Here is a 12,448-nt window from a genome sequence, read left to right as displayed (position 1 = left end):
ACAAGCTTTCCAGAACTTGAAGACTAAATTTATCTCTGCACCAATCTTAAAACATCCTCGCCCAGAACTCCCCTACATCGTTGAAACTGATGCTTCGAGCCTTGCCATGGGGGCAGTTCTATCACAAAAGGACCCAGTAACCAATCAATTGCATCCTGTGGCATTTTGGTCCCGCAAATTCTCACCTCCTGAAATCAATTACACTGTTACTGATAAGGAACTTCTGGCTATCAAGTCCGCCTTTAAGGCTTGGCGGCATTATCTTCTGGGGGCCCAACACACCGTTACTGTGATTACAGATCACCGAAACCTGCAATATTTGAAAACCGCAAAAGCCCAATCCTCTAGACAACTCAGTTGGGCACTATTCTTTGCCGAGTTTGACTTCATAATTACCTATCGACCTGGTACAAAAAATGGTAAAGCTGATGCCCTTTCTCGGATGGGAGTGGAAGAACACTTGATCAACCCTAAACCTGTACCTATCATTCCCGAACAAAGAATTCTGGGTGTAATCACCACAAAATCCATAGAGGAAGTTAAGGATAAAGCCAGGCAACTTGTAACTCCAGCAGATATACAGAATTGGCATCTGCAGGGAAAGGACTTTACAGTGAAGGACAACTTATTGTATTTCCAAGAACGATTATACCTGCCCAGCACAGATTTACAGAAAAAGGTAATCTCTTGTTATCACGATTCTTTAATGGAAGGACATCCCGGTATGGCCAAAACCTCAGAAAAGATCAAGCGCTACTTCTGGTGGCCGTCTTGGAAAAAAGATATCAGAGACTATATAATGTCCTGTGGAGTATGCGCCCAAAACAAGAGTCAAAAGGAAAAACCAGCCGGCCTCTTACGCCCTATTGACATCCCACCTCGCCCTTGGCATACACTTTCTATGGACCTATTATCCAAGATGGCGCATTTCATTCCACTCAAAGGCTTACCAACAGCAACAACTCTGGCCCAAGAATTTCTCGAAAACATCGTCCGACTGCACGGTTTTCCTTCAGTTCTAATTTCGGATCGAGGTAGTCAATTTATTTCTCATTTTTGGCGAAGTTGCTGTCGGTCGGCTCAAATTGATGTGAGACTTTCGACCAGTCACCACCCTCAAACCGACGGACAAACCGAGAGGACCAATCAAACTCTGGAACAGTATTTACGCTGCATGCTGCAACAAACTGAAAAAACGTGGAAAGATATCCTTTGGATAGCCGAATATGCCTACAATAACTCTGTCCACTCGGGAACTGGAAAGACCCCGTTTTTTCTTTTATACGGCAGTCACCCTCGAACCTCGGAGTTGGATCCACTCCAAGATCTTGGAACACCAGCAGTAGACCACCTGCATTCTACAATCACCCAAGCCTTTAAGAAAGCCGTTTCTCACCTTCAAAGGGCTAAAGAACAATACAAGAAAGGAGCAGATCAACATCGGAAGGAAGCCCCCCAATATCAAGTAGGAGATCAAGTCTGGTTATCCGCCAAATATCTACCTCTAAAAGGACCACTCACATTCAACCCAAGATACCTTGGTCCCTATTCCATCACTACCATAGTAAACCCAGTAGCGGTCAAGTTGGACTTGCCCCCTCACATGAAGATACATCCGGTCTTCCACGTCTCTCTATTAAAACCCGTGCAACCACAAACCCGACTAACTAAATCTCCAAAACCTATCCTAGTTGATGGAGAACTCGAGTTTGAAGTCAAAAGCATCCTGGACTCCAAGATCTCCAAATCTAAACTATTTTACCTAATTGACTGGAAAGGCTACGGCCGCCAAGAAAGATCCTGGGAACCTGCAGAATATGTCCACGCTCCTCGTCTAATCAAAAGATTTCATCGAACATTTCCTGACAAGCCCAAACCCCCGGAGAAGCCCGGTTTGGGAGGGGCCTTGAGGGGGGGTGCTGTCATGATCTCTGCTTCCAAAAGGTCAGGATTTACCCAACTCCCTTGGAAGCAGACCCATAACCCAGGTTCCGAGTGCCAGCCAGTCCCAATTGGGACCTTTTGGACCCTGTCATGGCGCCAGTGGCACCAGGCTCATAAATATGCCCAGTCCCAGCGCTGGAAGCGCCGGGCTCATAATGCTTGGGTGGACTTACCTGCAGCAGACCATGCTGCTTACTTACCTGCCAGTTGAGCCCCTGATCCTCTTCTGTTTGGGACTACTTTTCCTGTTGGGTGGGGCAGGAGCCACTCCCTAGGTTCAGAACACTGGAACTCTTCTGGAAAGCAGGAACTCTTTTCTTACCTAGGCGAGGCTGTGGAAGGAGACACCTAAGCACTACAGGAGGCTATTTAAACCACACCCGATGGATGAATCTTGCTTTGCGTTATTCTGCATCCTCTGCAGCAGAACGCTCATCGTGTCTTCTGCATCTGATCCTGGGCCTAAGGGAAAAAGGGCTTACCATCCTGGAATCCAGTCTTCAGCAACACCTATAAAGACAAGAAAGAACAGGTTAGCACTACGGTCTTCAGTGACAGCGCATCTCTTACCTGGTTCATCGGCTGTCACCAACGCCTCGCGCTGCATTCCGGCATCTGAAAGACAAAGGCTTACCTACTCTTCGCATGCTCCGGAGGTCTTCGCACTGCATTCCGGCATCTGAAAGACAAAAGCTTACCAACTCTTTGCACGCTCCGGAGGCCTTCGGCGTTGCATCCCGCATCTGAAAGACAAAAGAAGGTGCGTTTAAAGACATTGGGCAACTTTACTACTCACGTGCCATTACTGCTTCCCATGCCGAATCCAGTGGGTATTCCAGCACCCTTCAGCAGCTCCGAACTTGTACCTGCAAGATAAAGGGACAGTTAGTGCGCATCGTGAAGCCAGCAACAAGCGCTTACTTACGTGCTTCCAGGCGCTTCTATTCCTCACGCGGGATCGATCCTCAACTCTCTTCAGCCCGCCATCCGCCATCGCCGGAACCCTGCAAAACAAGAGATATCATTACAAAAGACTTTTAAAGACATTTGAAGTACCCAGAACTTACCGTTCATGCAGTAAACGACGGACAGCAGTCCTCTGAGGTCAAGAGGCCTGTACCTTTATCCAGTGAAGAAACTGGTTACGGCACCCTGCCCCGAGGCAGATGGAGAGCTTGGCGTTCACTTACCTAAGGTGAGAGCGTTAACCTTTGGGGTTCTACAGGAGAAGAGAAAGGGAAGAAGAGAGAGGCACCCAATAACCCCAGTTCATTAATCCCATATTTTCTATCTGCAGACATCTTACTCTTCGAGTCAGACATACAGTGCACAGAGGTCCAGCCCAAAGAGCCAACCGTGTGTTACACATCACCTTTGAAGATACGGTATTCACATAGTCAAGACCGGCGCCTCTGCGGGAATCAGGTGAGTGTTACAGGCACACAGGCACTCACGGAGGGGCAGGGGAGCACACAGGCACTCACAGAGGGGCAGGGGGGCACACAGGCACTAATGGAAGGGCCTGCGATCCGGCGTACCGCGGTGGACAGCGGTAGACAGGGCCTTCGTTGTGGGCCTTAGGTGGTGAGGCCGGATCCCGCCTCCCGGTTGTTGCCATTGGCTTAAGGGCCGAAGGCAACCAGTGGGAGAGGGGGGCGGGAGCTGGCACAGAAGAAAACAGGAAGTAATGTCCAAAAACAAAGGCAAACAGAAGCAGGGAACGGCCACCTTGGAAGGCCTTTCCACAAGTTGTAATTAGGCAGCAAAAAACATGAATTACAGGAAATGCCAGGTTTGAAATGCACGAAGCGCAGCATGATAGTAACAGCAGTTAAGGTAAAGCAAGCACGATCGTATCGTGTAATTTGCAGCCAAACTTGCAGCCGCTCGCCTCAGTGAGCAAAAGTCAAGAAACAGTGTCCGATTTTCCTTACCCCACGGCGGTGCGCATCTGATGTTTGTCTGGCGCAAGATAAAGGTTGCTGAGGGGCAGAGGGGAAGGCTCCATCACAGAGGGAGGTGAGAGCAGGAAGAGAGCAGGATGGAGGCAGTGCCCTGTTGTGGGCCTTAGGTGGGGAGGCCGGCTCCTGCCTCCCGGTTGTTGCCATTGGCTTAAGGGCCGAAGGCAACCAGTGGGAGAGGGGGGCGGGAGCTGGCACAGAAGAAAACAGGAAGCAATGTCCAAAAACAAAGGCAAACAGAAGCAGGGAACGGCCATCTTGGAAGGCCTTTCCACAAGTTGAAATTAGGCAGCAAAAAACACGAATTACAGGAAATGCCAGGTTTGAAACGCACGAAGCGCAGCATGATAGTAACGGCAGTTAAGGTAAAGCAAGCACGATCGTATCGTGTAATTTGCAGCCAAACTTGCAGCCGCTCGCCTCAGTGAGCAAAAGTCAAGAAACAGTGTCTGATTTTCCTTACCCCACAGCGGTGCGCATCTGATGTTTGTCCGGCGCAAGATAAAGGTTGCTGAGGGGCAGAGGGGAAGGCTCCATCACCTTCTAGATCTAGATATAAATGTTTTCGTACAGTCTGAATGGATTTTGTCAAGTGGGGGCTAGGTTATATGACGATTGTGTGTGCATTCAAATAAAACATGGGTGGATTTGTAGCAAACTTGCGTAAGGAGCATTGGCAAGGACCTACAAGCATGGTTTTGCCAATGTGCCAGTATTTTATTATTTGCCAAGTGTCATAATGTAGCTATAAAAAAAATAGTGGTATACCTTTAGTGAATGAGGGGTAGCCTGTGGCATTGGGCAGTGGCCAGATTGTCTGGTTCATGGAATAAGGTAATGATTCAGACAATCTGGCTACTGGCTATGACCACAAGGGAGAAAACATAGGATTAAAGTGGCCATGTCTACCTGGGACTGGCTTTGTGGTAAAGTTATTCGAAATTAGGATAGATCTGAAAGGGAAAATAAATGTGCTTGTGGTAATATGTTCATAGGGTTCTCTTTTTGTCTTCTGCAGACTGCCATGGAAAGCAAAGAGGGCCCTATATGGAACCCTCGTCTTCCTTTTCCATGGTGGCCATCTTGGAAAAGGATTTTCCTTCCTATACTGGGACGCCACAGGTGTCCCGGTGTAGGAAGCAAAATCCTCTTTTTAGCACCCCAGGTTCCGCTTTGGGAACCTAGGTTGCTACTGGCTTTCATCCCCCATTTCAGGGTTGGTCTGCGGACATACGCACAGTTCGCGGATATCAAAATCACTAGCTGGGGGTTCAGCATGTTCTATGTTACATGTACATAAAGTAATAAAATCCTAGTAAAGATACATCAAATTCACAGTATTTTTATGTATATTCAGTAAAAGAAACGTTGTTAAAGGGACGTTATGGTTCAAAGTAAAACTGAAAAACCCATGAAATTCGCTAGTTATGGTAAGGTAAGCAACCATAACTCGCGCCACCACTGTGCACTGCTAATATTAACACCCAGGACATCAAAGATGACATCACAAATGTCATTTATGACATCACTGATGACTTCAGATGCCTGGCTCACTCTTTTTAACTTTACTGATATATCTAGGCCAGTAACAGTCAGGAACTAAAAATTCAAAAAGTGCTGTATTTGTAGACTTATACTTTAAATATGTTCTCACAGTAATCCACTTAGGGTCAACTCACAACATATGAAACATATACAAAGGGGATAACACAGACTTGGAAGACAGTAATGCTATCTATGTATGAAGATGTTTAGTAAGGTTATCATTTTTTATAGTTCTGTTTTTATTTATTACTGTACTTTCCCTGGGTATGCTCATATTTGTACACATTGCATTTGCACTACTTTCTTTAGGGCCTAGTCACAATATGTGATAGTTATACATAGGGAAGTAGTAGCTTTGAAGCAGAGTAATCATTTCTGTGCATGAAGATAATCAGTTAGGTTACTTCACTTTCCCTGTATATCCTCATATTTGGATGTGTTGTCTGTTTGTGTTTTGTGTGCAGTAATGCAATAATGTAGTAAGTGGGTTTTAGTATGTACTTATTAAATGTTTTACAGTATGCAGAACTCTAATAAGAAAGCATTTATAATTTTAGTATTTAACATGGCAAGATTATTAATATTGCATCTCCATCATGCCTGCCGCACAATTTGCCTATGTTACTAGATGTTTACCTTGGTATATTGGAAAAAACTTGATAATACAATGCTATTTGGATTAATGCATTGCTTAATGCACTACGTACCTCATGATATTTATTCCAATGATCCTTGACACTTTTTTAATTAACATTGCAATAAGAATCCCTTGTACAGACTTTTCATGAAAGCTTAATGCACATGTGATGTCATCAGTGATGTCATCAATGACATTTGTAATGTCATCTTTGATGTCCTGGGTGTCAGTCTTGGCAGTGCACAGTGGTGGTGTGAGTTATGGTTGCTTACCTTACCATAACTAGCGAATTTCAGGGGCTTTTCGGTTTTACTTTGAACGGTAATGTGCCTTTAACAAAGTTTTTTTTACTGAACACAAATATAGTTAATTATGTGCATGCTCTTATTGCTCTATTCTTTACTTGAGAATTCATTTTACAGAAATTGGTATTAATTCCTGTCTATTTTTCACGATACTTACCATACATGTCCTCGTTTTTGAGTTTCTGCACACACTGAGCCACCCATGCTGTCTTATGCAAGGTATGCAAATATCATTGGTGTCTAACTCTTAGCCCTCTTGCCTAGCACACTCCTGCAACTCTGCAACAATGCCCCCTGCCCTCACACATAATGCACCAAACAATGAAGCACTCACTACATCTCCCACTCTTGCCACCTCGCCATGCCCCTACACTAACTGGCACACAGGTGGCTGGCTCCCACTCCCTTAACACCAACAAGCAACAAAACACTAACATATACAGCTCAGAAAGAACACAGACAAAGGTTCAAGTGGGCCCTTTTCTCTCCTCCATCTCACTCTCCACCTGTGGTGTAGCTCAGATTCAATCCTCTCACCATTTCACATCTACCTTGCCTCTCTAGCCCATCTGATCACTGCCTCCTCTCCTAACTTCCAGCATTAAGTGGACAACACACAGCTCACCTTCAAGCTTCCATCCACTGCCTCCTCGTCTTCCTCTCTCATGCCTGACTGTCTGTCTGCTATTCAGTTATGGTGCACTGATAACAAACTCTGTCTTAATGCCAGTAAGACTGAGATCCTTCTCATTAGGACACCAGCTCCCTCCTTCCCTCCTACACTCTGGCCACCCTCCGTGGGCCCCCTCACCTTACCCTTCTGTGAGGCAAAAAATCTTGGTGTCACCTTCAACTCCTCTCATTCTCTGCTCATATCACAGACCTTGTGCAGGAGGCCAATTATCCGCTGCACCTCCTCAGAGGAATTATCCCCTTCCTCCCTTTCCTCCAGAAACTCAATGTCTCCAGAGCTGAGGTCCTCTCCAGGCTGGACTACTGCAAAAGCCTCCTCCTCAATCTGCCTAACTCCTATCTTCGCCCCCTTCAACTAATCCAGAATAACACTGCAAGATTTTTCCTTGGCCTCAAGGCAAGCGGCGACATCTCTGCAGCCATAAAATAACTCATCTTGCTCCTGGTTGCTGCGAGGATCAAGTTCAAGACCCTCTGCGTCATCCACAATTCATTCTGGGGCCTGGGACCCCGCTACATCCAACTCTCTCTCCCTAAATACCCCCCTTCTAGAGCCATTCAGTCTTCTAGCTCCAACTCCCTGCAGATAAGACATGGGGGTAGATCTCTCTCCTCCGCAGGCGCCTCCCTCTGGAATGGCCTCCCTGCTGCTCTCAGACTTGAGCCAGATCTCCTTAAGTTCCAGAAGTTTCTAAAGACCCTCCTTTTCCTCTCCGCCGCCTTTTGACTGGCTGCTTGGTTCCTTTAGATTCTCAGAGGGCAGCAGGCCCTCATCGACAGGTCTACCCCTGCACTTTGTCTCCCCGTATCCCCCCTCCCCCTAACCCGTACCTTTCTTTCCGGGCTCCTTCCCCCTGCACTAGCCTGGATGTGCCTTTTCTTTATTGAGCCCTTCCAGCCCCATCTCTCGCACTTCGCACGTGGTCTTTCTTTCCCCTGGACTTTCTACATTCCTGCATTCTCCTGGCACTTTTCCATCTGCCCTCCCCTTTGCACTCGCTTAACCCATGGTCCCTTTCGCCCGACCGGCACTTTCCCTCTCCCCTGCAATTCTTGTTACTGCACTTGCATTATCCGAATAACACAAGGCCTAGTGGGACTGTTTTTGCTTTTCATCCCTGTCTCCCCATGCCCTTTTTGTCTTTTTGTGCCTTGAATCAACTTTTGCTGTAAAAGCGCATTATAAACACACAATAACTAAATACAATTATATGCTGATACTAGCCCACCCATAGCCCTACATCTTACTTGCAGGACCAAAAACACCAAGAAGCAATGCAAACTTCAAACGCTGCAAAAGCTGCACCATAGCAAGACCCAATAGCATTACATGCAATGCTAATTTAACTATGCTAAGTTATCATTGGTGCACCCTACTATGCTGTGGTTCTGAGAAAACTAAAGAATGATTATAAGGCACCCAACAAGAACATGTATGTAACATTGGTGACGTAGGGTTAACTAGGAACTAAACAGATATACCATTGCTAGGGACGTAAAAAAGGTGAACTGTGCCGATACTCTGTACTGAAAGGAGAGATTTCAAAACGTGCATTAAACTTTTTGTTAAAATACTTAACAACCTAACAGGTACAGTTCACTAAAATAGCTTGTTTTGACCTTACTGATTTCTTGCTGATTCTCACACTGCATTATTTAATCAGTATTCTGTGCAGACAATAATTTATTTTCGCCTTTTTGGAGTGTGAACAGAAATTAAGGCGGGGTGGAAATTTGACACCAACCGAGTTACTGATGCATCTATGCTTAAAATCGAGTTTATCATTCGCATGCCTTGAACCTGTATTTAAACGGTTCACATAAGTGGGGAATTGGTCCTTGATTTCCCAAGACGACATCTTTTTTCTGATAAATATGTTTCATTTTCATTTTAACTGAAGTGGACGTCACAATACCCAGTAAGCGAAATGTACCACAAGCCCAGTACATTTAGAGATCCTGGGGCTGTATTTATTAAAGTAACATTGCGCTTGCGCTGCTTTTGCACTGTCACTAATGTGATTGCACATGCGCACATGCATTTGAACATGCGCACGTGAACCGTTACACCACTCGTAATTCTGAGTTGTTCTTTTTATAATGCTAGTACCAATTGTGCCGAAGGTGGACTTGGAAAAATGTGGCTTGTGTGAATGGTGGCTGGTGGGCCATAGCCTGAAAGAGCAGGTTAGATGGCAGCCTATTGCGAAAAGGGCATGGTGTTAAATGCCCCGTAAGGGGAGAGTATTATGGGGGGGGGGGCATTTTCGTTTGCTGTTACCCGTTTCACAGTGGACTTGTGGAGTGTGAGGACCATGAGCTTTAGGGATTTCAGCATGGATCTCATGCAAGCTGCTCTTTCCATTATTCTCTGCTGTCTTGATTCCAATATTTCAGCTTTTGTTGCCAGGCCAACCTCCGGGCTCCTATTAAAATCCAGGCAATATCCAAACAGGGATTTGTATCCCGTGCCTTATGGTTTCAGTAGGATTGTGTTAAGATTCAGAGAACCAGTCAGAGAAACCCAAGCGCTTTAAACTTTAGCATTCCCTGCTCTGGCTTTCAATAAAGTAATATGTACCACAAAAAGACACGCTGGCGGCCTTTTGCAAGATGAGGCCTGAATGTCAATTCTTTTCATGGAGAAGGAGAGCGTGAAGCTGCACATGGGAAACCTAAGATCCGTTTATCAGATTGATGCATGTGATAGCCACACGTTTGAATGTATGCTTCATACTGACGAATGGATGCCTCTCCCACTGCTCAAAGACTGCAAGACATTATTGATAATACTGCCCGTGCGTGTGGAAAGAGCTAACGCCATGCAGTGGGGTCGGGTACAAAATGTAAAAACAACTAATGGAACGAGAATCAACTAACATGTTTTTATCTGTGTGAAATCTTTTGGAAATATCTATTTTTCTTTCATTATGAGAGGCTGGCAAGGAGGGAGTTCATTATAAACATGGCAGGTGGGCACGTGCTGGTGGTTTAGTGCTGCAGTGCCTAGCATGACTTGGTGAAATTGGTGAGTGTCAAACAACTGCACAGCAGCGCAGCGAGCGTGGAAAGAAGTGAGGTCAAGGGCTGCTGTCACTTGAAAGCACTCCTACTAGAAACGGTGACAGTATTTTTTTAGCTCTACTAGTAAAATATTCTTACTAGTAGAGTTGGAAGTACTTCTGTAAGCTAGCGTCAGTATAAACATAGCAGCAGTATCATTATCCTCACACCATAGTTAATGGACATACTTTAACCGTGAAACGGAATAGAGGATTGGCAGGGGAAATACACGAGATGCCGCTACCTCACTCTCGTACTCTGCATTGCCAGCCAAAGGTAGGGGGCATCAGCAACTACTGCATGCATTGTCAAAGGGCGACAGTACACCTACTGGAGGACATGCACATGGAAGGCTGCTCTGTTTTTCCTGAGGTATTCTTGGACAAGTCTGGGAGTGGCTGGACTGAGCTCTTCCAGTATTACTATTTGCATAGCGCCACTGACCTGACTTTTCCTGTATCTCCTCACTCTCCTTTGCATCAGAATATTCCAAATATTCTTGAACACACGCCCCCTGCATTGTAACACTTCCCCCGTATTTAGAACATTTCAGGAAGAAAAACAAAAGCAAAGATGTCATCTAATTCAAAGTAATACTTTAAATCCAAAAGTAAAACACATCCAGAAATTGTTGTTACTTGACAGGTATGGCAGAATAGGATCTCACATCAGATGTATTGCTGTCGAGCACTACTTTAATAAACCGTCTTCCATCAATCTGGCCAAATTCAATGGTTGCTGCTCAAAAGCCAGTGGATTCTGCAGTCTGAAATATAACACAACCTTTCCTTTTATACTCAGATAGATGCACACACATAACTTACTTGTTAAAAGTCCTCCCACTGTTAACCATCTGACAGAGAGTAGATGTTTCTATGTCCCTCTTCTGAACCAGTTTGTCGATTGTAACAGCATCTATGTAGGCTTACCTTAGAAGTCACTGAACCAACTTCACTTGTTGCCAAACCAGGGAGCAAGTTCAGTCTTTGGGCTAAAGCCACATTTTCCCCACCCTTAGGTTCTTCCACTGCTTAGTGACCGAGAAGACCTTTAATGGTCTTCTAACTTCATTGCAAAGCCTAAAGTAACTGAAAATGCAATAGCAACCAGAAGAGGAGGAAGGCAGAGATAAGGCTTCTATGTGCTATGCCCGAACAAAGATCACAACTCAGCTCAGAGGTTTCCAGTCATAAAGGTAAAAGATATAGAATATGAAATCACCTTTGCAACTGCATTGGTAACATTGATCAAGGGCAGGCTATCCTCTTCAGAGATGTGAGTCAATAGCAAAAAATCCATATTACAATAGTGTGGTGTATAGCAAAACAGAAGGAATATCCAAGAAAGGTTCTGTAAAGTATATAGTTTACTCATAAAGCCGATAACTTATGAAAAACCCACCCCTGTAAGATAATTACACAGATAATGCAGACTACAGCTACTTACACTGTAGACTTTAGATATTAAATGCAGGCAGAACAAAATGTAGATAAGAATTCATCAAACATTGAAAACACAAAAAGAAAATATTTACTTTAAAATGTATTTGAGTGAAGTAGGTACCCAGGTCCCAATAAGTCCCTAAGGCTCAAGGTGAAGGCCAGGTTTTCAGGGTTAATACACATACACATTGGAAGGGACCTTCATGGTGTCTCAGCAACAACACAATTGACAATTTGGAGAATTTCTATGGTTTGAGTCATGGTTCACCAAAGTGAGCTGGCTCAATGGAATTTGAGCACCAGAGCATGGGTGGATAAATGGGGATAACTGCACGGCTGTATGGCATTCTGAACCATCAAGCAATGTCTTGAGTTACTGAGGCTAAATGAGTGACGGAAAAGAGGACATTTGGTCCTATCATTTTGATAAGGTGAGTCGGCTCAAAGGGTCTTGGTCAGCAATGAATGGCTTTGAACCAAATATCACAACTGGAGGACTGGGCAGCACAGGAATATGGTGCTCAGTGCACAGGGGACAGTCATGTGCGGGAAAAATCAGCGTCTTGGTGGTGGTTTGGCAATGGATCCAATGTCCTGAAGTGTATTAAGACAAAAATGTTGTAATGCTGAGCACCAGCAGTGCCAGACGTAATGCCATTGGACTTAAGAAAGGCTTTGGGTTATAAAAGAGGGCCCGATAAAGAAATACCCCTACCCCTTCTCTGTTTATAAGCAGGGGAAGGTTTCAAATATCACTTGCAGGATGCTTGCCACTAAAGTTGAGATGAGTATCAGCTTCTTAGCAGCAGTCAGGAGTTTCGTTCTTCCAGCCAGTAACTTCTACAATCCCCAAGTCGT

The sequence above is a fragment of the Ambystoma mexicanum genome, chromosome 8 (assembly GCF_040938575.1).
Source record: "Ambystoma mexicanum isolate Mex_15411 chromosome 8, UKY_AmexF1_1, whole genome shotgun sequence".
In the NCBI taxonomy this organism is placed as follows: Eukaryota; Metazoa; Chordata; class Amphibia; order Caudata; family Ambystomatidae; genus Ambystoma; species Ambystoma mexicanum.
The sequence above is the reverse complement of the archived record's forward strand: the minus strand, read 5'-3'. Positions refer to the sequence as shown.